Source organism: Pleurodeles waltl, chromosome 2_2, assembly GCF_031143425.1.
Source record: "Pleurodeles waltl isolate 20211129_DDA chromosome 2_2, aPleWal1.hap1.20221129, whole genome shotgun sequence".
NCBI lineage: Eukaryota > Metazoa > Chordata > Amphibia > Caudata > Salamandridae > Pleurodeles > Pleurodeles waltl.
The window spans coordinates 144661332-144685232 of record NC_090439.1 but is presented as its reverse complement, the minus strand read 5'-3'; positions in this window follow the sequence as shown (position 1 = coordinate 144685232).

Genomic DNA, 23901 nt, shown 5'->3' with positions numbered 1-23901 from the left:
CTTTTAAGTATACTTCTTCTGTGTGCTTCCAGCTATTTAATTTGCTAGTTTCAGTGTCATTTAAAAGTCCTTGCTTGCTTGTGGTCAGTCATGCCTCTTTGTTCCTCTTTCTTCTGTGTGGGAGCAGGGACCAACTATTGTATAATTATGCTATGTCCTGTTTATGTGGTCTGTAGGGGACTTTTTTTCGTACTTTGTTTCCTGCTCATGTCCAGGGAAGCTTCTCTTTTCATTTGCAGAGCATTCTTGCTCTGAGCTTAGCTGTAAACAAGGCTATAAATCAGACTTTTATCTTGATCACATTTGGTCTTTGTAGGTTCACTACACCCCTCTGGGCTGTCTGGCTTCCGTCCTTCCTTGGCTTGGATTTTCCTTACTGAGTGTGCCTGCCTGTGGTCCCCAGTGCTGAGAGGAAGGGTGGAGGATGGCTTGTAATTGTTCATAGCTTAGGCGCCCAGGGCTTTTTATGTCAGAGTATGCAACAAAATTAGAAGTGTTATCTGCACACCAACATTTTTTTTCATGAACTTTGGAATAAACTGTGACTGTTTGACATTTCCTGCTTTCTTAGTCCGATGTGCCTGACCTTTCCTAATTAAGCAGTTCAGTGGCTTAGAAAAGTAACCCACTACCCCCACTTGTATACCAATGGAAAGCTTTAGGGCGTTGCCTCTTTCAGGGGTCAGGTTTGTGCCACAATTTCCATCTAAAATCTAGGCAATTTACAGAACATGCAGGAATGATCCCCCAGCCAGAGGCCCCTCCCCCAGATGTAACCTGATGTCACCTAGTATAACTTTGTATGGCGTCCCTGCTCTTTCAGCTCTGCTACCCACATGCAGCTCAGCCAGAGCACCTCCTTCCAAGCACTCAGTGCCCTCTGCTGTTCCAGTGCCGGGATACCACACACAGCTCTACCAGGGCATCTCACTTCTTAGAGACAGTGCCCACATCTACTCAAACACTGGGACTCCTATCCCAGCTATACCAGGGCTCCACAATTCTTAGAGACAGTTCCCACTTCTGCTCCATACTGGGATCCACCTCACAGCTCCATCAGTGCACCTAAGTTCACACACTCCAAACCCTCATCTGTGCCAGGACCCCACACACGCTGTCTGCCAGAGCACTTCAGTTCTTACTGTCAGTACACTCTGCTGTTTCAGTACTGGGACCTCAGGCGCAGCTCCATCAGTGCACCTCATTTAAACCGCAGCGAGGTCACTTCCTTTGCTATACTGGAACCCCGCTCACATACAGTTCCGTTACAGCAGCTTGGTACTAATATTCAGTTCCACTGCCAAGCCAATACTAAGTTCAAAAAAGCAAAACACAGCTCAGCCAGTGCACCTCAAATCTAACATCCTAAGCCACTGTTGATGGAAACCACCATCGCACCACCAGAATCCATCCATTCTAACATTTAGTGCACATTTTTTGCTAATACTGAGGCTCACACACACACCTTTCAGGACTCCTCACTTCTGTGGTTAAGATGTGCCCCACTCGCAGGTTCACTAGGGCACCTCCAGGCTGATGCTCGACAACACTGGCACACCAATACCAGGTTTTACACATAGCTCCATTAACATACCTCACTTCTAACCTTGTGTGCCTATTACTATTCCAGTACTGCAGCCCACATGCAACTCTGTTACTGCACCTCAATCCTAACCTGCAGCGCCCCATTATTCCAATACTAGGAATTACACAGCATTCGGTTTCTCATTCCTGACCCACTGCCTTTCTGTTATTCCAGCACTGGGCTCTCGCTATACCCCCCACCCTGATCTGAAGCACCCCAAAATTGTAGTATTGGGGTTCATATGCAACTCTGCTGCTGTTCTAAAGTGCCCCCTGCTATTCCCCACTCTGACTTCTGGATGTGGGGGAGCCAATTAATTCTATTCTTAGCTGCCATCTTTATTTGGGAGGGTCTGTTTCACCTATGTCACTCCGTTCTTTTCTTTACTCTGTTTACTCTCAATGTTTTGTCTCCCCCACTATTCTCTTTCTAGCTCCTAAAATCCACACATTTAAATTTGATCTTTCTTTCAGCTGTTTATTTCTACTCCTCTCCCATTTTTAATTTAACTCTTCCTCTTGCTACCTCCTCTTTCAAACTTGCAAAAACGTAGTTATTTCTTTCATTGTTTCAGTCCTCCTTTTTTCTTCATCTGGCATTCATTATTTTTCCTCTTCCCTTTATTCAATTTTAGATCTTCCCTCCTTACTTTCTCTAGTATTTTTCTTATCTTTATCTCTCAATTCACGTTTTACTATAAATCCCTCTTTTTCCCATCAGTTTGTGGAGTCCACAAGTGTGTGAAGGCCACAAGTTTCTTGTCGGGATCCGAAGGCTCAAAGTGGTTTTCCCATTTTCTCCTTGGGAAATGTGTCAGTACATATATGCCCTGGTTCCTTCGCTGCTTGTTTCTCTCATCATTTCTCATCTCTCATCATTTCCCTTTTTTTCTCAAATGTTCATTTTTCTCTTTCTTTTCTCACTTCTTTCAATATTTATTCTACTTTGTCTTTTGTTCACTAGTTTCCTTCCCTTTTTTCTTTTGTCTCACAAGTTTGCTCTATTGCTTTTCTAAGTTGTATTCATTTTCTCATTCTTTCTTTCCATTCTTTCTTTTATGTCTTTACAACCCCTTCTCTTTCTTCCTTTTGTCTGTTGTATTCCTGTTGCTTCTCTTTTTCTGCCCCATCCGCTTTCTCTTCTGAGGCCTAGTTATCAATGGAGCATCAGGTGCAGTGGCACCAGGGCCTTGAGACATATGTATCTCACTCTACTCTGATTATTGCTGTATGTTCCTACCTAAATTGTGTTCAATAATTTTTCTTTCTTACCCTAGGGCCCATGACACTGTTACTACGCCACTTGTCCTCTTCATTTTTACTTCCAACTCCCTATTTCCTTTCACCCTCCAACCCATCCCAAACAATATTTTCCTTATGGTGTTGTGAGCATTACAGTCTAATGCCAAACAGCTTATTTCTGATAAAGGTTTATATGATAATTGTATATGTTTAAGATGGATAAAAAAGGTAAATTGAAGTACTTTTGTTAGATGTAGGACTACTGGAATTATATGGCAGGAAAAGAGGAAATTATCACGAATTAATGTGGCAAGAAAAGTCCAGTTATGAATTTACAATGCCAATAGCTCTAACTCAAGACAATGCAAGACCTATTGCATTTCAAATGCTTGTTTATATTGGACATACTGTTTCACAACTAAAATAATAGAGAGGTAACACAAAAGGAGAACATTAGTCTGTTACTTCAACTGATCTTTCTCCATTGAAACACAAGTAAATGAAGTGGTAGAATCTTGTCACTGCAAGTTAAAATTAGTCTGAAAATGTTACGTCTACAAAAAAAGCAATAATCTATTCATTATTAAGCAAAAAACCTCTTTTGAAAAGGTCATCATATAGGGACATTGGGATATGCAAGAAACATGTTGGCGGAATCCAAAGGTTTGCCCCTCTATAGAAAGAATAATCAAAGTCATCATACAAATTAAATTTTGAAAAACACATTGGGCCAAATTTACAAGACACTCGCGCAGCGCGATGCTGTGGCAAAATTAGCAGCGCTGCTCTGCGCCAGTTTTGAAATGCAGGAATATGCCGTATTTACAAGAATACAGCGCATCCCTCCATTTCCCGCTGTGCTAAATAAAACAGCCTGCACCAACTCAGGCATTCTTGCACTGTAGTGCAAGGGTGTCTGCTTTGAGGGGTCTGATTGTTTATGTGCAGAGAAATGTCACTTCCTGCACATAAACAATCATCCAGGGCATTTTGGTTATTCTATGTGTGCTGCAGAATGCAGCACACAGAAAAACATAAAACAAGGAGGGATAAATGTATTCCTCCTCGTTGTGCCATGCTGACGCCACCCCTGGGTGGCATTAGATTTTGGCACTGCTTCAGATTTATGAATTCTGGTAAGTCTGAGGCAGCATCAAAAGCCATGGGTGTTGCAGTGAAAGCCCAGCAACACCCCTTGCACGCCTCTCTGCCACAAAAAACTGCATCGGAGGGGCCCATATTTACAAGGAGGCCTTACGCCACAAAAAGTGGAATTACACCTCCTTGTAAATATGGAGAAGTGGGGTTAGCTCCACTGGAGCATCACAGAAAGTGATGCTCTGGTGGCGCTAAGGCCCTGTAAATCTGGCCCAATGTTGCTTCTGACAGCTGCCAGAAAAGACCTCAGGCTTTTAACGGAGACCCATGAAAAATGTTTTTGGCCAACTATAAATTGTCAGGTGGGCCCCGAGTATGAACTTTCCTTGCTCATATATAATCTTCAATACAATCTCTAGATCTAAGGAAATTTCAAAAAGGAAATGGTCATTATCCATGCAACACAAACATCGAATGCCTTACAACCTCCATCAGATCCGAGAATGATGTTTCTCCATCTTGGGAAATAGACCGCAGACCACACTGCTGGAGTTACTGTGTCCCAAATTTACCAAGAAAACGGGCAGTCAGTGCTTTATGAAAATACACAGTGCTGTGTTGTGTGAATGGCCGGATTGTATTTAAAATAGCTGCACTCCAAGACTATCCTTGACAATCAACATACTAAAAAATCTGACTTATCATGATGCTGAAACTTTGCGCCGTGGTGCAAAGGTGAATGGGTGGTGGGGCATATTTATACTCGGTTTGCACTGAATAAGCCTCAAACATTTTGACGCACATTCGGGGCAAACCGTGCACCATATTTAAAATTTGACGCCCGAGCCCACGGACATCAAAATTCCTCTGTGTGCGTAATGTTTTGGATGCAGGAAACTGCCTTGCGTTAATGACATGCAAGGTAGGCATTCCTGCCCAAAAAATGACTTTAAGGCTTGTGTGCCTTATTTATACTCCCGTGTCATTTTGATGCACAGGAGGGGGCAGGCCTTAAAAAACAGCGCACAGCCTGATGTGCGCCGTTTTTTTAACTCCTGGGTGAGGGCAGGCGTTAAGGGACTTGTGGGCTCACTTCCATGGTCTATGACCATGGAAGCAGTCCAGAGGTGCCCTTCCCTGCCCCCAGGGACACCCCCTGCCAACCTTGCCCACCCCTGGAGGACATCCAGGCAAGTTGAGGTAAGTATTTTTTTAATTTTTTTAAAGTGGCATTGGGGGCCCAATTTGGGCCCCCCTATATGACACTGTGCCCAATGACCATGCCCAGGAGACATATGTCCCCTGTGCATGGCCATTGGACAAGGGAGCATGACTCCTGTCTTTGCTAAGACAGGAGTCATTTCAAGGGGGGTTGTGCGTCAAAAAATGGTGCAAGTCCGGTTTGAGGCATGATTTTTGCCTTAAACCTGACTTTCACCATTTTTTGATGCACAACCCCCATTTTCCCCTGCGCTCCGGCGCTGCCTGGTTTGAGTCTTTTCTTTTACTCTGACCATTCCGCAGCGCCGGCTAGCGTCATTCCTTAAATAAGGCTCCCGCATGGTGCGTAGGAATGGCGTTAGCCGGCGGTAAATTTTTTGGGGCAAACCATCGCCGGCGCTGGCTTGCGTCAAAAAGAATAAATATGGGCCGGTGTCTTGTGTGAGAATGTATTAGAGGCACACCATCCAGTGCAATTTTTTAGGAGCAGACAACAAACCACCCACAGGTAAATCAAGTACAGTGTATACAATTGTGGAAATTACCCAGGTTTCACACAGAATTATCATGCAATAATAAACGTGTCTGCTTTTTGCACCTTCTTTTATTTGGCTGTTCTTATTTTATGCTGAATCCTATGGGTAGTGACCCCAGTCCCACCCAGTTACCCCGACTAGGGACTTCACGATAGTTCACACAATGTAGACTCAACTCACGACTTTCATCAACTTTCGGCCCAGATACTCTTCGGCGCAAAGGATGATCGATGGTCCAATTTGTGCTACTTCATATCACAAGGCACTCCTCTTTGCATTGTGCGAGTCCTCATGCTAAAGTTTAGTAAACCCGGTCCTATGTGCAGCATCTCATGCCTTATCTCACCACAACTCACCCTTTCATAAAGCTTTTCGATACTCGAGAGTTTCTAAGGTATAAAATTACCTCTAAGGAGGTTCACCAATGCACCCTTCTCTTGCCATTGAAGTATTTATAAAAATAACTGATCTCGTTGAATGGCTTAAAGGAGAGATGCATTAAGGAAACGTTAACAATTCTTTCAAATAACAGTCTATTTTACCATTTGCTCACAGACTGTGATGTACAGCTCATTTCGAAGTGTTCCTATTTTAATTTATCATTTTAATATCAGGCATGTATAGGCACTACTGATTTGAACAATTACAGTGTTTTGTTGTTCTACATCAAGGGTGATTTACGTATGTCAAGAGCAGTTGGAGCCCTGTCATATTTTCAGGATAGCCTATCCTTAATTAAATGATTTCCGTTTATTTTTACTGTATATGTATATTTTATCCAGCTATTCAGACATCTCCTTGATCTACATTGGACACCTGCGACAAAACCATGAGTTTACAATTACAGAGATAAGCAGATAAGGCACAACCAATGGAATGCGGTCCATGCTCTTTTCCCACATGTCATAGTGGGAATACAACTTGGCGGAAAATGCAAGCGATGCCGTTTCGGAAGATCGTTGTTGCTTGGCTTTGGTGGCTCGGATGCTCAGATAAAAAGGTGCGACAGTCAGGCCTTCATTCAGGGTAAAATTGAGGGAACATTTTAGGCCTGAAAATCAAAGGGCCATATCCCAAAAAGCCTAATCGAGAAACTGCTGCTGCAGTGTATGTTGGCAATCTGGGCCCAAATGTGGTATTGAAGCTGCCTCACTTTTAATGATGGCACAAGAGCACAGCTGGTCTCTATGGGGAAACCCAATCTTAGAGGCAAAATACTTAAGACAGGTTGGTATTTCTTATCATTGTGGGTGCCCCGAACCTCACGCCAACCAATGCATGGAAATAAACATCCTAACCGAGAATTTCTATCTTTTTGCTTCATATTTGAATTTCACAGATCAGCACTTTGATTTGAATACTATTTACAAAATTGTATTTGCATTAATTTGTATTAATTCTATGGCACGAAATCTGCATTGCGCCAGAATGCACAGCAACATTTTTAATGTGTACAAGGCGGGTGTTACTATATAAATCTATTGCAAAATAGATTTACAATGCCATTTAGGTCCTCATTATGAGTTTGGTGGTCCGAGGACGGTCGCAGTGGTCACATTGCCGTGGGTCCAGTGTAGTGGATCACACTGTTATGAACATGGCGGTGTTCCGACCAGAACACAGCCAAGTCACTGCCAGTACCACAAGTGCAGATGGGCCGCTGTGGCCAGTGGTAGGCATCTCCAGACCATAGGTGAGCATGTTTCTGCTGACCATATCACGAGGGCGCACTCTGCCAGGATATCCACTGCGGTTGCCCCACCACGAAAAGCCTGGTGGAAACGAACAACATAAAAGGGGACAATCAGCTTCATGAACACAGGCACATCTGCAGCCACCATGGAACCAGACCATCGGTGAGCATGTTTCTGCTGATCATATCACGAGGTCGCACTCTGCCAGGATATCCACTGCGGTTGCCCCGCCACGAAAAGCCTGGTGGAAACGAACAACATAAAAAGGGACAATCAGCTTCATGAACACAGGCACATCTGCAGCCCCCATGGAACCAGAACTGGAAGTCTTCCCAATGCTCCTGCTGGCCATACAACTCCAGAACCAGCGATGAAGACATCAACTGTAAGTACACAGCCTAGCACACACTGGAGGGAAGGCCACTAGTACACACCCACAAACATCACACACACCTGGCACAGGTAGCGACTGCCACGCACACACGCAAACAAACACCCATACCAACAAACACATACTCACACACAAACCACACACCAAATCGCACACATGCCACATATACATGTGGAAGGAAACCCAGGACAAGTATGTTACCCTCGACACCAAGGGGTCCCTGGTGCAGATATATTAAAGGGCAATGGAAACATTAAAAAAATATTCGCAACAGAGGCCTACAGGGCAATGTCCATGGTCCCAACTTGACTCCTGACTGCAAAGTGGCCTCCACGTGGCAGGGGCATCAATGGGTCATGCAGGCACCTTAGGGGTGGTGGAGGGGCAGGATGTGTACTCGGGTTTTGAGGTGGGGTCCTTAGGTTTGGGTTTGGAGGGGATTTGGTGACTGCAGGTATGAGTGGTGTAGTGTCTGTGACGGGCAGTTGGTGGGGGAGTACATGTAGGGAGTGGATGTTGTTGTGTCCTCATATGTCTGTTTTGTGTGTGCATGGCAGTGGTGTCTTTTGAGGTGCTTGTGTTTGTCCTTGCAAACCATGTCTGTTGATCTCAATGCATGTTGGTATGAAGGTGTGCCTTAAATGGGTGAAGGGAGAGGGCTGTGGGATTGGGAACAGGTAGCTGGAGGGTGGATGGAAGAAGAAGGGACACTGGCTTCCATCAATGAGGAGGCCAGAGCCTAAAAGGATCTCTGCAGGGAAGCCAGGGCACCGTGAATGCCTTCCATGTAGGCGTTGGACAGCTGCATCATTGATGCAAGTCCCTGAATGGCATTCAAAATGGTTGACTGTCCCACAGAGATGGACCTCAGGAGGTCAATAGCCTCCTCATTGAGGGCAGTGGGCTGACTGGGGAAGGGGCAGTGGTGCCTGCGGCGAAGGAGATGCCCACCCTCGGGAACTGGGTGGAGAGCGACAGGGAGCGCAGTGCTGATAAGGAGAATGGCACACAAGTATGGTTTTGGGATGGTCCCAGATGGGTCCGCCACTCTCAGGGAGTGTCCATTGGAGGAGGAATCCGAAGATGTTGTTGTTGTTTCTGTCTCCCATGTGGCACTCCCCTCGCCCTCCGTCCCACTGGCCCCCTCGGCTCACTGGTATCAGCCTCCTGGGTCCCGTAGGCTGCAGCCTCCCCACTCGCCAATGCCCCTTATCCTTCGCCTGATGATGCTGATGCACACAAAGACAGAGGAGGAGACGGAAGGAGGGTGGCAGAGAAAGACAGGGTGCAATGGGTCAATACCAACCCTACATTCACACAGAGTAAAAAAACATTATTATCTGCTGTTATGCCATTGCAGGCCAAGCTGTCACCTATACATGCTACAACAGTAGGACACCATGGGGGAAACTAGAGCAATTCTGAGGTGAACTGCTGATGGTCGAACAGTAGTACTGATGTACTTGATGAGGGTCATACTAGTCACACTTGCCCAGTGCCAGGTACATTCTCATGGTCGTGTATGGAGACATTTCCTGTTCTATTTACTCAACAGAATCCTGCATGTGTAGGTAGCTTTCCCACTAATCCATTGACAAATAGCACAGTGACATCTTGGCCCAATGTGCCTATCTACACATACAGTACATGGCAGCTGATTGAGGACTCACTAATAACCTCTGTCACAGTGATAGGCTGAGACTGATGGTAATGCCCCGACGCTGATGGTAGGTGGTGGGCTATGAAATCTTGTTGATTGTGACCACAAAAATTGGAAGTAAATGCCCTCATAAGTCACATCTATGAATCCAATCTTGCTAGGATGGCTCATACTCGTAGTCGGCGTTTAACTATCAATGACCTATGCTACATCTTCCCACTAGTAGTGAAGTCAAAGCCATACAAGTATAACGTTGTTGAGGAGTGAGTGTGTACTTACCCCCTTGTGGCTGCTGTGTCGCCCTCAAGTGCTCATCCAACTCAGGGTAGGTCACCGCCAAGATGCGGGCCATCAGGGGTGTCAGGTTCCAATGGTCACCCCTCCCTCGTTTAGGAGGACATCCCCAGCTGGGCCTCTGCGGTCTTACATGCCCCCGGGTCCTCACTTGCTTAGCGAAGGCAAGCCAAATCCCCTTCTTCTGATGGACGCTGACCTGGGTTGGTGACACAGACAGAAGGACAAAGTCATGTAGAGTGGCATTACAGGGTTAGCAGTCGACATCACACATCAGATACATCTCATAGCCACACTCACCTGTCATCACACCACTAATGCTCAGATTCCTCACCCATCTCCATGCATCCACTCCGTCTGCCTCGTCCCAACGTGTTTCATCCTCACACACATCACTATCAGACAGGAAAGTAACATAAGACTCACCTCCTTCACTGGTGCCCTATACAAATGTCTATACCGAAGTGTGACCCCGTCCACAAACTTGTCCAGCTCCTCCTGGGTGAAGGCTGGGTCCCTGTCTCCTGCAGGATGTGGCAAATTGGCTTCCAGAGTCAGAACCCAGCAGCACACATAGTGGAGGGCTTGCTTGCACGAGTGTCAGGAGTCAAGTGAGCAATGCCACAGTAAATTGCGGTAATGCCTGCCACGTACATGACCGTCACTGCTGGCGATGATCACCATTGGCCCTAGTCTCCCATAGCCAACAATGTTATTGAATGAGGAGTTGCACTGCCTAACACTATGACGTTTAACGCTGGTGGAAAGAGATCACTTCCACCTGTCCTGTACATGCAGGGCAGGCAGCTGCCATTTTACATGCAATAAGTGATTAGTAGATGAATTGTAGGTGCGTCATGGATGAAAAATACTATGACTACTGCATAGATTGACAATGTCCACACATTGCATACATTAACTTCTGAATTCTCCTTTCTCCTATTCCCGGACACGGTGCAATGGTGATGATGAGACATGCCCCTGTGTACCAGCCCCTAGTCAACCTTGCTACCCTGGAAGGGAGACATGTCATACAGACGTATCATCTGAGCCGTGAGGCCATCATGGAGCTGTGTGCCCAGTTGGAGCCTGATCTGTTGCCTGCCATGCGTCATCCCTATGCCATCCCTCCCTTAATACAGGTGTTGTCAGTTTTCCACTTCCTTGCCTCAGGGTAATTTCAGATGACAGTGGGCTTGGAGGCAGGGATGTCACACCCGATGTTCAGCAATGTATTGAAGGATGTACTGTATGCTTTGCTCACACATCTGCCCTTCTACATCAGGTTCCCCCAACGTGCAGAGTTGGCCACTGTTAAAGCTGCCTTGTATGATTTGGCACATGTCCCTCATGTGATAGCAGCCATAGATGGCACCCACATTGCCTTTGTACCACCCGGGATAAATGAACAAGTGTACAGGAACCAGAAAAACTTTTATTCCATAAATGTCCAGGTGGTGTGTATCACTGACCAATATATCTCCCAGGTTACGGCCAAGTTCCCTGGTGCTGTGCATGACTCATACATTCTGTAGCACAACTACAGAGGGACCAGGCCTGGCTCATCAGTATGTATCCAATAGTATGTGAACCCTTGTAATCTCACCTCTCTTCACAATAGGCTCTGTGTCCCAACCGGTACTGAGAAGTGTCCCACCTTTGTGCACACAGGTGACTCTGGGTACCTTAACCTTCCCTGGCTGCTGACACCTATAAGATATCCAACTACATATGATGAAAACTGTTTCAGTGAGGCTCACGGCAGGACAAGGCATGTCATTGAGAGGACCTTTGGCTATTGAAGGCCAGATTCCACTGTCTCCAGGTCTCCCGAGGTACTCTACTCAATAAACCACTTAAAGTCTGCCAGATTGTTGTTGCCTGCTGCATGCTACAAATCTGGCCCTGAGGCATCATATTTCATTGCTGAATGTAGAGGAGGTGGCAGCTGGACCAGTGGCTGATGAAGGGGGCATAGGGAGTAATGAGGAGAAAGATGATGAGGATGCAACTGATTCTAGAGCAGACTAAATTCAACAATACTTCCCATGAGAAACAGGTGTGTGTCAAGTGTTTTGTATGTGACCTGTACTCCTGTCTGCTTGTGACATAGCTCCTCCTGGTGTCTGCCATCCATGGAGGTGTTGAGTGCAGCTTGCCCACTGGGTGTTTTTGGGGGGCATTTTGCCCATTAGAGGAGGTGTTACTTTTCAAATGTCACTGCTATTTTCACTCTGCTGTTGTGTTACATTACTCATGCAATTTATTGTCCATGTGCTATGTTCCCTGTACTGCTTTGTCAACTGCAGCGGAAGTGCCAAACATAGTGGTATAATCAGTATTGCTATTTACCCTCACAGTCCACAATGGGAGAATGTGTAACCCAACTGTTACGGATTGTGGAACATGCCATTAGTTGATTTTTGTCAGTTGTGAGGGAAGGAACATTAGGTATGGATATCTTGGAAATGTAGATCTGACATGGGCATATAGTTTGATCTTCAACCTGCCGAATCACATTAGGGATTGAGACATTGTACTGCATGTGTGTTGAGTGGCCAGCATTGACTCCATTCATGATAGTTGTCCCTGTCTTTGTCTATTTGCAGGGCATTCATGTGGAGGAACTCTGGTTCCTGCCTTGCTTGGTGGATCCCTTGATACATGTATCCAGAATATGTCTACTCTACTGTCAACCTTGCTGCATATTGTGCCCCCTTCTGTCTATCTCACAGAAGTTTGCAGGACAACTGTTTGACTGTAATGACATGTTATACAACAGAAAATCCTACTTATTACAATAATGACAAGTAGGCCTCTATTCCACTAGCTGCCACAGAAGTGGCTAGTGGAAGGGGCCTGCATACTAGTGGAGGACTTACGCAGGATGGTGGTCAGATCCTTTAGTACCCCTACAATGGAGGCCATGGTGGCATTAAGGGTCCGTCACTGCTGCAGGACCTCCTGGTGGTATTCCTTCTTCAGCTTCTGGTTCTCTTGGACGGTTGAGAGGATCTTGCCCATTGTGTCCTGGGACTGGTGGCATGCTCCCAGGACTAAGGAGATGGCATCCCAGCCAGTCGTTTGATGTGTCTGCCCCATCCTTTGGACCACTGGTGCCCTCCCACTGCCCCTGGCCCCCTGTGCCTGTGCCCCTGGCACAGTGTGCCCACTCCCAGTTGTACCAGGACCTTTATTGTCCTGGATGTGTGACCTTGACTCTGGTTACTGTACTGTGGGGCATACTGCTGAGTGACCTGTCCTTTAGACACAGGTTTGGGGATGAAGGGTTGGCTGTGCTGTAGTAGCCACATGGGTGGGGTCTCCGGTGTGTCCAGGGTGGGCTGGTGTTGCTTGACTGATCAGTTGTCCCAGATGGGCCAGGCAAGTCGTCATTTTCCAGACATCCACTGGGGCCTTCATCCTGGGGAGGGCTGTCTGTCTCTGGCATCAACAAAGGGACCTGTGGATGGAAGGGGAGGGAGTTACATTGTGGAGATGTACTTGTTTGTATCATCGTCTAATGTATGGAGTAGCTTGACTTGCTTTCCAGTGATGACAATGACAGCTACAGCACTGCAGACATTGCTGAGGGTGACATTTTGTGGCATTGTTTCCATTTTCCATTGAGGGTTAAGGATTGTGGACAGGGTTGCCGTCATTGCCATGTGTTGGAACACAGTCGAAGCATCCATTTGGTGTGGCATGTGCTATGGTATTCCATGCAGATGTTCCACTGTGAAGTGGAAACATGAACTTTTGATGTGCAGGGAGTGATGCATTGTGGGAGTTGGGGTGCTTGGCATTGTGATTGGTATCTGTGCATTAGGGAAGGACTGTGTGGTGATAGTGCCAGTGGTGTGGTGTGGCATGGAGGTGAGGGGTGATTGGGGGATGCATAAGTGCGAGATGGGGTTGACTAGGGAATGATGAGTGGTGGGGACGCATGCTGGACAGGAGTGGTTGGTGGCTGGGGAGTGTTGTAGACATACCAGAGTCGAGTCCTCCAATGATTCCAGTCAGGGCATCAGGATGCATGATGTCCAAGACCTTCTTCTCCCAGGATGTGAACTCGGGGGAGGAGGTGGGGGCCCACTGCCAATCTTGTTGATAGCAATCTGGTGTCTGGATGCCATGGAACGCACATTCCCCTGTAAGTCGTTCCACCTCTTCCTGATGTCCTTCCTTGTGCATGGATAGCTGCCCTCTGAGTTGACCCTGTCAATGATCCTCTGCCATAACTCAATTTTTCTGGCTATCAAGGTTTGCTGGACCTGTGCTTCAAACAGTTTTGGCTCTACCCTGAAGATTTCATCTACCATGACCATAAACTCATCATATGTGAAACGTGGGTGCTTCTGATGGGGCATGGTTGTTGTGTTGTGGGTGGAGGTGTGTACTGTATGTATAGGGTTCTTGGTGTTTGGTTGTGTGTGCTGGTGGCATGTGGTGTATGTGTGTAGTGGCAATGTGTGTTTTGTGTTGCTGGTGCAGTTGTGTGGTGTATGATGCATGGGAAGTGTGTTGGTGCCAATGGTATCAACGTGCAGTGTCCTCCATTGATGTGCTCCTTGATGTCTCTGTTAGTAGTTGTGCTTGAAAAAGATTTTGGGGGGGTGTTATATAATGCAGTGAGCAGGTGTGTGTGGTGTGTGTCAGGTGTGGGGTATTCAGACTGTCCAATGCGGTGTCGGGTTCTGGTGGAGGTAATTTTTAAACTGTGGCTATTCGCACTGCCAATGGTTTTCCTCCGTGCAATGACCGCATGGAAATTTGTGGTCCTAATATGGAGGGTGGGGTGTAGTCAGCGTGGCGGTGCTGGGACCATCTCTCTCCCGTCCTCGGTCGGCCTGACAGTTTGGGATTTTGGCTGTTTTTATGTGGTCTTCAGTTTGTGACTCATAATACGGCAGTCACTGTACCACTATCACTGCTGGTCTTTTAGTGGCCGCCAGTGCGAAGGTCTTGCCAAAAGCCCCCCAAACTCATAAAGAGGGCCTAACTATTTTGAAGCAGACCCATGCAGTGTAACACAATATCAAAATGCAAGAACCACCTAGACATGGTCCAAGTGGGGCAGAAAATGCAAACAATTGATCAATTGGTAAAGGATCATGACACAGTTCATCACACTTTGATCTAGAGCCATGAAGATCATAATTGTAGGAGGCCGGCCTGGTTTGCAGTGGGTACCTATGGTACTTGAACCGTATACCAGGTCCAGTTATCCTTTATTAGTGTAGGGTAGGCAGTGTCTAGAAACCAGACTCTCTAGAGGTAGCTGTGGATAAGCAGCCAAAGCTTATTTAGGAGACATGCAAAGCTCATGCAATACCAGTGTTTTCACACAGTACTCACACACATGAAAGAAAATACTCAGTGTTACAATACTAAAGGTCCTTCATTTTGATAAAACAAATACCAAAAATATCATAGAGACTCTACTCCTTTTAGAGGTAAGTAATGCACAAATTATATACACTAGTATGCAGAAATAGGCATAAAAACAGTGCAATTAGTGAAAATCACAATAGTTAGAAATGGGCCTGGGGGGACACAAACCATATACTAGGAAAGTGGACTGCAAATGTTAGTTTCCCATCTAGGCAAGTGTAGTGTGTAAAGGGGAGCTGGGAATACTAGAAAACCCCAAAGGTAAGTATTATAACCCAACCCAGTGCCCAGGAAAGCAGGAGTAAATTACACTAAGTTTCACAGAACACACACAGAAATGAAAAGAAGGATGAAGGAAGAACCAGAAGAGACTGCAAGACACCAACAGTGGATTCCTGGACCTGAGGACCTGTGGAAGAAGGGGACCAAGTGCAAGAAGCACAGAAGAGTCCAGGGAGAACAGGAGCACCTGCTAACCCAGATGAAGGTACAAAAGAAGAACCACAAGTGAAAAAGAACAATCAGTACTGCATCAAAGAAGACGGAGTTGGGTACCTGGTTGGTACAAGTGATGTCCCACACCAGTTGGAGGATTGCATTCTGGTTTGCGTCACTGAAGTCTGCAAACAAGCCTTGGTACACGCAAAGCTTGTGGTTAGTAGAAAATGGCCCTGCCCGGGACCAGGAAGGACCAGTTGAACTCTACCCAGGTGGGGTGGTCAGAGGGGGCTTTCAGCAACTCAGAGATCACACAGAAGACCAGGCAGCATGCAAAGGAGTCCCACAGCATGGGGACAAGGAAGGTGCAAAAGAGGCCCATTCAGCACGAGGTCAAAGGCTCCTACGGCGGCAGAGAAACACTCAGGAAGCTGTGCTTCTCAGGAGAGAGTGCTGGAGCCTGGGGCTGCAAGAAGCATGAAAAACTTCATGGAAGTATCCCAATAAGCCATGGCAGCTGCAAAACACGCGGTGCATGGGGGTACTGTCTTGCGTGGGGAGGCAATCTCTTACCTCCACCAAAGTTGGACAGTGCGATGTCAGGACCATCAAGACTACTTCATTCCACCACCTCTGATGCAAGAGCCACACATCTCAGCAGGAGAGGGGATCCACGCAGCCAGTTGTTGTTGCAGTAGGTGCCTGCTGAAGCAGGGGAGTGACTCCGTCGCCCCAAGGGAGATTCCTTCACTCTTCTGGTGCAGGCTGAAAACGGGCTGTCCACAGAGGATGCATGACTGGGAAACAGTTGCAGTTGCTGGCAGGAGCTGAAGATGCAATGCTGCAGAAGGTGTCTTGCTTCTTTGTTGCAGTTTGTAGAGTTCCTGGAGGGTCCAGATGCAGATTCTTCAATGAGGAGTCAAAGTGGAAGATGCAGAGGATTGCTGCTGGAGTCTTGCAATCCGAATCTGAAGAACGACCCAAAGGAGAGACCCTAAATAGCCCTGAAAAGGGGATTGGTCAGCTAACCGGGTAAGCACCTTTCAGGGGAGGGCTCTGATGTCACCTGCTGGCACTGACCACTCAGATGCTCCCAGAGTTCCCTGCCAACTTGGAATCCAAGATGGCAAAACACTGGGACCCTCTGGAGGAGCTCTGATCACAACCCCTGGGGTGGTGATGGACAGGGGAGTGGTCACTCCCCTTTCCTTTGTCCAGTTTCACGCCAGAGCAGGGACTGGGGAACCCTGAAGCGATGTAGACTGGATTATGCAGAAATCCTTTGTTCTGCCTTCCTGGGCTCGAGCTTTTCAAACAACAAAAGGGAAGAAACCTGTTTGTGAGGTGTCAGCAGCTGGGGCTTCCTGGAAAACCTTAAAAGGCTGAAATGGCAGTACTTGGGGTCCTCTAAGGAGTCCCCAGAGTGCATGGAATCATACAACCAATGCTTGCAAAACCCTTCAGTATGATTCCAACATGTTTGATACCAACCATGTCTACGTTCAGAGTTACCATTATATAGCTGGACACAGGTAGTGACCAATGTCCAGCACACGTGTAAAGTGGCATCCCCTCATTCACAATGGTATTGGAAAATGGTCCTGGAGGTCGTGGGGGCACCTCTGCTTGTGCAGGAGTGACTGCACACACAGATACTTTTCAACCCTGCCCACAGGGATGGAGGGACTGCTATAGGGTTGACTTATAAGTAACCTGGTGCAGTGTAAATGGCAGTGAAAGAGTGCATGCATCTTTTCACGCAGGCAGTAATGCCAGTTCTGCGAAAGCCTTTGCATGGGCTCCCTTAGCTTCAGCCCATAGGGATCCCCTGGAACCTCAATGCCTTGGGTACCTTTGTACAATATACTAGGGACTTATAAGGGGCACCAGTATGCCAATGGTGGATGAAATACTGTGTTATCAGTATCCAACAACTATTTTGAAGGGAGAGAGCATAATTACTGAGGTCCTGTTTAGCAGGATCCCAATAGACACAGTCAAGCACACTGACATCAGGCAGAAAATGGGGGTAACCATGCCAAGAAAGAGGGTACTTTCCTACAATTATTATGTGCCACAAGCAGCGACTATGACTGCAAAACGTCCAAAAAAGACAAAGAAAGGAGAAACTATTTTAGTGGAGTGTCACACTGATTGTCCAAACTGCTGAGAATGTCATCAAATAATATGGACTCTGCAAGTACAGGATCCTGACCGTACTGGAGCAATTGGACTTAATTTGGAGCCCAGCTGCTCACGCTTACTTGTGATGCCAATACGTGTGAAGCTCATGGCTCTTTTTCATCTGCTTAATCTGGATCTTTCCAAAATACTTGTGCCAGAGTGGTTGACACTTCTCCAAGTGGATTATCATCTTTGTTGCCAACTGTATTGGATGCTAGTAATCACACAAGTCCACACTATCTGCGTTTTCCAAATACTGTTGAGGAAAACAACTGGTCAAACAAGGATTTTATCAACTTGCCAAAATTCTGAATGTTCTAGGTTCTCTGGATTGCACAGTTGATCCCACCAGCAGAAAATGTGCACTTATTTTGCAATCAGAAACAGTCTCATCCTATATACAAGCAATTGTTGATTCAAACTAAGGCTTCATCAATACTGTCTAAATATCCAGGAAGTGTCCGTGACTCTCAAATCTTTGGCAGTCTACAGTTAACCAATGGTTTCAGCAGCTTATTTGGAAATACACTTTTAATTTGTACATTTATTTATCGTCTTAATGTTGAAATTATTACACATGTGATTGTTCTTACCTCAACATTACTCGATTATGATTTGGTATACTCCAAAAATAATTGTGTGCCTAAAGTAGAAAACAACAAATGTTTACATAGAAATATTTTAAAACCTAAGTTTTAAAAATATAAACATTTTACATAATTCTGTCAAATCGTTTGTCATATATTTTTTACAAAATATAATTAAAAAATATATGTATTTTTCATGACTAAAGTTATGCTGTCTAGCCAGTTTTGATGACACCAATAATCAGCTTAAGTAGTGTAGCAGGTGGTCTAACTGATGGCGGCGGGCAGCGGTGACTGCAGGTGGGTATACAATGGCTTTTTTTTTACACGTGTACATGCATATGTGTAAATTGTGTACCAAATATAAACATGTCCATGGACACATGTGAAAAAAAAACATCTGTGCATGTACCGTTCCCTTGCTGGACTCTGGGCACATATGCCTGATCCATTTTATGTGGGTACAATGCGACAGATACTTATCTGCATTAGGGGATTTTCTGCGTGGGAGAGGAGGCATCCAGGAGTGAGACGTGGATGAAGGAGTCCCCACAGAGAAATGCAGGAAAAAGAAAGAAAATGGGGGGCTAGCCCCCTCATTTACCTCGATTTTGCCAGCAAAAAGCTAGTGGTCGCCATGCCACGGTGGGTTATGGTGGTCATACAACTCGTAATGTGCATGGCAGTCGAATTGCCTGTACTGCTCTACGGCAGCTCCTTTCCACCATCCGCCAACATGGCTAGAAGTGCAGGCAGTTTCTTCGCTGGTTACAGTACTGTGTCTCGCCAATCTCGTAAATTCATCGGCCTGACTACCAAGACCATGGCATTTGGACTGCCCCACCAACATGCCGGCGCCAAACTCGTAATGAGACCCTAGAAGTACAATCACAGACAATCATCAGTCGACATATCAATTATTACATTATTTATAATACATTATGTATATCAAATAAAACACACTGTTATGTTAAACTGCTCCCCTCATTAACATTACATCTAGAATATTCACAAATTAAGAATAACATAATGCTTATTATCTTAAACTAACTTAAATATATTCTAATCAACTGTGAGTAAACTAACACTCTAAAAGAACACCACACCCTCATTTTAAACTACAACACTGTAACCAAAAATATGTAACAATAGTCTTTTTAATTGTTTTGGGCTATTGGGCATAGCCCTCCTGGACATTTTTTCAATATGATGGTCTGTTGTTGTAATTGATTGCTTATACTTTTTGGGTAGCACTCTAGATGTCTCCAGATTACTTATGCACCATTTAGTTTATAATTAGGGTCTGCATTAGCACAGTTTTAAAATATATTTTTAATATGGTATTCTTGTTGTGCAACAGCTGGCGCTGAGGGTGATGATGGTGTTGGTTGCAGTGGTTGTAAAGCTGGTGGTGCAGCACCAGACAATTCATAAATTGATAAAAATATTTCTGAAAGCGTGAGCCATTATCTGTTATCGATTGCACCTTGGTTATCTGAGTGATCACTGCCTTCTTTGGAAATCAACCAAAATTGACTTTAAGATTTTTCTTAAAACCCTTATTTCTATTTCATTTCATATTTATTCAAAGAAGTTCTCTACATTTGGAGCAGTTATCCATCAATACTTTTGACTCTTAAAAAGATAGATGTTTTAACTGAAAAATTGTTTGAAAAAAATATTAATTTACATTGGTGAGGTTGTGCACTGTATGAGGAATAAGCAACACAAGGGGAGAAGAGGAAAGGCTTTTAGGCACTGCTTTTGTCTCGGAAAGTAACACTAACACCAAGAAAAGCGGTGACCTCTGTCAAAATGGAAGAGGATATCTTGTATCCCTCTCTCAGTTATCATCTGGTTACTCTAGATGATTACTCTAACTTTAGAGCATTTAAGAAACTGGATGAGGCAGTCTCATCCACGTAGTGTGGCATGCTTCATCCTCCCCTACCCATCCCACTCTGGAAAGGTGGACTGAACCTCAAGAAGTTATTGAAGGCGCTCTTAGAAAATTATTCTTCTGGATAACATTCCAGGGATCCAGTTAAAATCAGTTACAAACACCTTAATGTAATCTACAAAGTAATACTTTATTAGGTAGTGTTTAGGTATGGATATAAAAATACTGAAATGTATATTTAGAGGGGGTTACTGGGTATAAAGACCCACATGCCCTCCCATTTTGCCAACATGTTTCTGCTTCACATTAGCCATACAAGGTCTCTGGCATTCACTGGTGCTTTGTAAGGGATCCCTACACTATACTAATATTGTGATAAGAAATAAGAGGGAAGACCTACCTCCCTTGGGTATTTCAAGTATTTTTCTTAAGTTAAAGACATAAACCATTAGTTTCATATATGTCACATCATAAGTACCACTATTATTATCACTGTCACCATTAAAACTAAACATAGGTCCTCATTACAACCATGGCGGTCGGTGATAAAGCGGTAACCGGCAAGAGCCAAGCGGAAGACAATGTACTGCCCACACTATTATGACAGGCCTATCCGCCACCTTTTCTGGGGCGATACCAACAACATCAAACGCACGGTGGAAACAGAACACAGAAGTCAAAGGACACACCTCTGGAGACTCAGGGAACAACCAGGACGCCATGGAGTCCGAGCTGCACATAGTTCCGAAGACGACTACAGTGAGTACTGCCGCCTAGCAGACAAGGGAGGGGGGAGGAAAAAGAGAGTGACACACACACACGCAAAACCCCCACCCCCAACCCTAACACCATACACACAATCAGATGCACAAACATTACTTATCCACCCCGTACCCCACAGGAATAATGCAAGGACAAAATGATTGAAGGAAAGTGAGTGTAATACGATAAAATAACATGAATAAGTGCATCAAAATACCAACGCATATACATATTTACAAATGGAGGGACACTGCCCAGTCCTCAATGTCCGTGGGCCACCGGGCCACATCACATAGGCCAAGGCCCCACCTCACTCCTGCAACAACACGGAGAGAACACTGCAGGGGCATCAGGTTGAAAATACACTGGTACCTCAGGGAGACGGGGAATGGGGGGGCACCTCAGCCAGAAGATGGTACAAAGCCACTGGTCCTGGGGGGGGCTACCTGCCCTGTGCAATGTCCTGCAGAGTGCAAGGCCATAGCCCCTCAAGTGGGTGGTTTGCCAACTGCTTGGTCCTGGGGGCAAGGCCACAGTCTCTCAAGTGGGTAGTTTGCCCACTGCTTGGTCCTGGGGAGTGCAAGGCTACAGTGTCTCTAGTGGGTGGCTTTACCACTGGTTCTGGAGGGGGGCTTGTGCCCAGTGTGCTTTACGCTGGGAAGGATGGGGTGAGTGGATGGCTTCTTCCACTGGTTCTGGAGGGGGGCTTGTGCCCAGTGTACTTCATCCTGGGAAGGATGGGGTGAGTGGATGGCATCTCCACTGGCTCTGGAGGGGGCCTTGTGACCACTGTTCTACATCCTGGGAAGGATGGGGTGAGTGGATGGCTTCTTGCTCTGGTTCTGGAGGGGGCCTTGTGCCCAGTGTGCTTCATCCTGGGAAGGATGGGGTCAGTGGATGGCTTCTTCCACTGGTTCTGGAGGGGGCATTCTGCCCTGTGATGCAGATCTTGGGGAGCGCAAGGTCACAGTCTCTCAACTGGTTGTCAGACCCACATGCTTTGCAGGGGCCAGGACGCACAACAACCCATGGAGGCAGAACTACACACTGTCCACTGGCGGTGATGGCTGATCACTAGTGGCAGTGGCGGTGCTGGTGTCGGAGCTGGCATTGGTGGGGGAAGAATCCATCCCTTCCCCTGCAGCCTCGGATGGCTGAACCACCATGGTTGGTGGTGGGGGCTCCGAATGAGTCCTAGCACCAGGCCTCCTGTCCTTCCTACCTGCTGATGCAGGCCCCTTGCCCTTCCTGTCGGCAGCCGGCGATTGCCCCTTGCCCTTCCCTCCTGCAGCTGGTGGTGCCTCCTTGCCCTTCCCAGACGCTGCTGGTGGTGCCTCCTTGCCCTTCCCTGTCACAGCTGGTGGTGCCTCCTTGTCCTTCCTTGATGCACCTGGTGCAGACACCCTGCCAGTGTTGCTGCCTGGTGCCAGGGATCCTCTCCCTGCAGTAGCTGTCAACACTACTATGGCTGTGGACTGGTTGGCTGAGGTTCTCGCCTGGGTTCTGACCACCTTGGCCCGACGAGAAGGACGGGGGGAGTGGTATGGAAGAGGTCAACAGTGGAGAGGAAAAACTTCTTAGGGACATTGGGGCGGGAAGAGGGTGAAGGTTTGGGAGTGGAGGAAGAGGAAGTGGTAGTAAGAGGTATCTGGTTGCTGTGTTTGGGTGCAGGTGCATGGGTTGGATGCGGTCGTGAGGTGGATGGCTGTTGGGTGTCTGAGTGCTTGTGTTTGTGCACTTTGGGAGGAAGGGGCACAGACACAGTGGGAGAGGACACAGGGGACATGTGCATTGATGTGGGGGTGGTGACTGCCAGTGAGAGTGAGGGACGTGTAGTGATAAGTGTGATCGTGGATGAGGATGTAGTGCATGCAGGTGTGAGTGCAGATACTACTTGGAGGGAGGTGGAGGAGGAGGGGGACACAGTGGAGGCAGTGGATGTTGGAATGTATGCATCTGGATGGTGTTTGTGTGAGTGCCTGAGGGATGATGTGTGCTGCTTTTGTTTGCCTGAACCACTCCTGTGTGTTGTCCTGGGTGCATGCTGGTCTGCCTGTGTACTTGGGATAGGTTGAGGTTGAGGGGAATAGGACTGGGGAGAGGAAGTTTGAGGGGGAAGGCTAGAAACATGGACTAGGGAGGAGGCCAGAGCCTGGATTGGTCTATGTTGGCCCGCCATGCCAGAGTGATTGCCCTCCAGAAATGCATTTGTTTGTTGCAAATGGGCTGCCAGCCCCTCAATGGCATTCACAATGGTTGACTGCCCAAGAGAGATGAATCGCAGGAGGTCAACAGCCTCCTCATTCAGGGCAGCAGGGCTAACTGGGTTAGGGCCTGGGGTGCCTGGGGCGAAGGAGATGCCCAACCTCCTGGGTGAGGGGGCACAGGAAAGATGCTGAGGGGCAGCTGGGAGGGCAGTGCTGGTACAGGGGTGGCGGCTGTACCTGTAGTTGGGGTGGGCACAGAGATGTCTGCCACCACCAGGGAGCTTCCATCAGAGCAGGTATCACTGTCAGAATTGTCCCCTCCAGTCTCCACCGTGGTACTCCCCTCACCCTCGGTCCCACAGGTGCCCTCCCCATCAGTGGATTCGGCCTTCTGGGCTGTGTGGGATGCAGCTCTCCCCATGGCCGGTGCCTCTGCTCCTCCGCCAGATGACGCTAATGCACATAAGGACAGAGTGACAAAACATAAAGGGGGGGAGAGACAAAGGATACCCTTTGTCAAAGGCGGCAACAACACCACTGTTGGCATACATGACACACACACACAGGAAACAGCCCTAGGCCCTAGGCAATGCACTAACAGTCACAATGATAGTCACCAGCCCATGGACAGGGATGCCTAACGCCAATTGCAGCATACCTGAGACCCACAGACACCAGCCCAGTAGTGGATGCCTACTAGCTTGCTGAG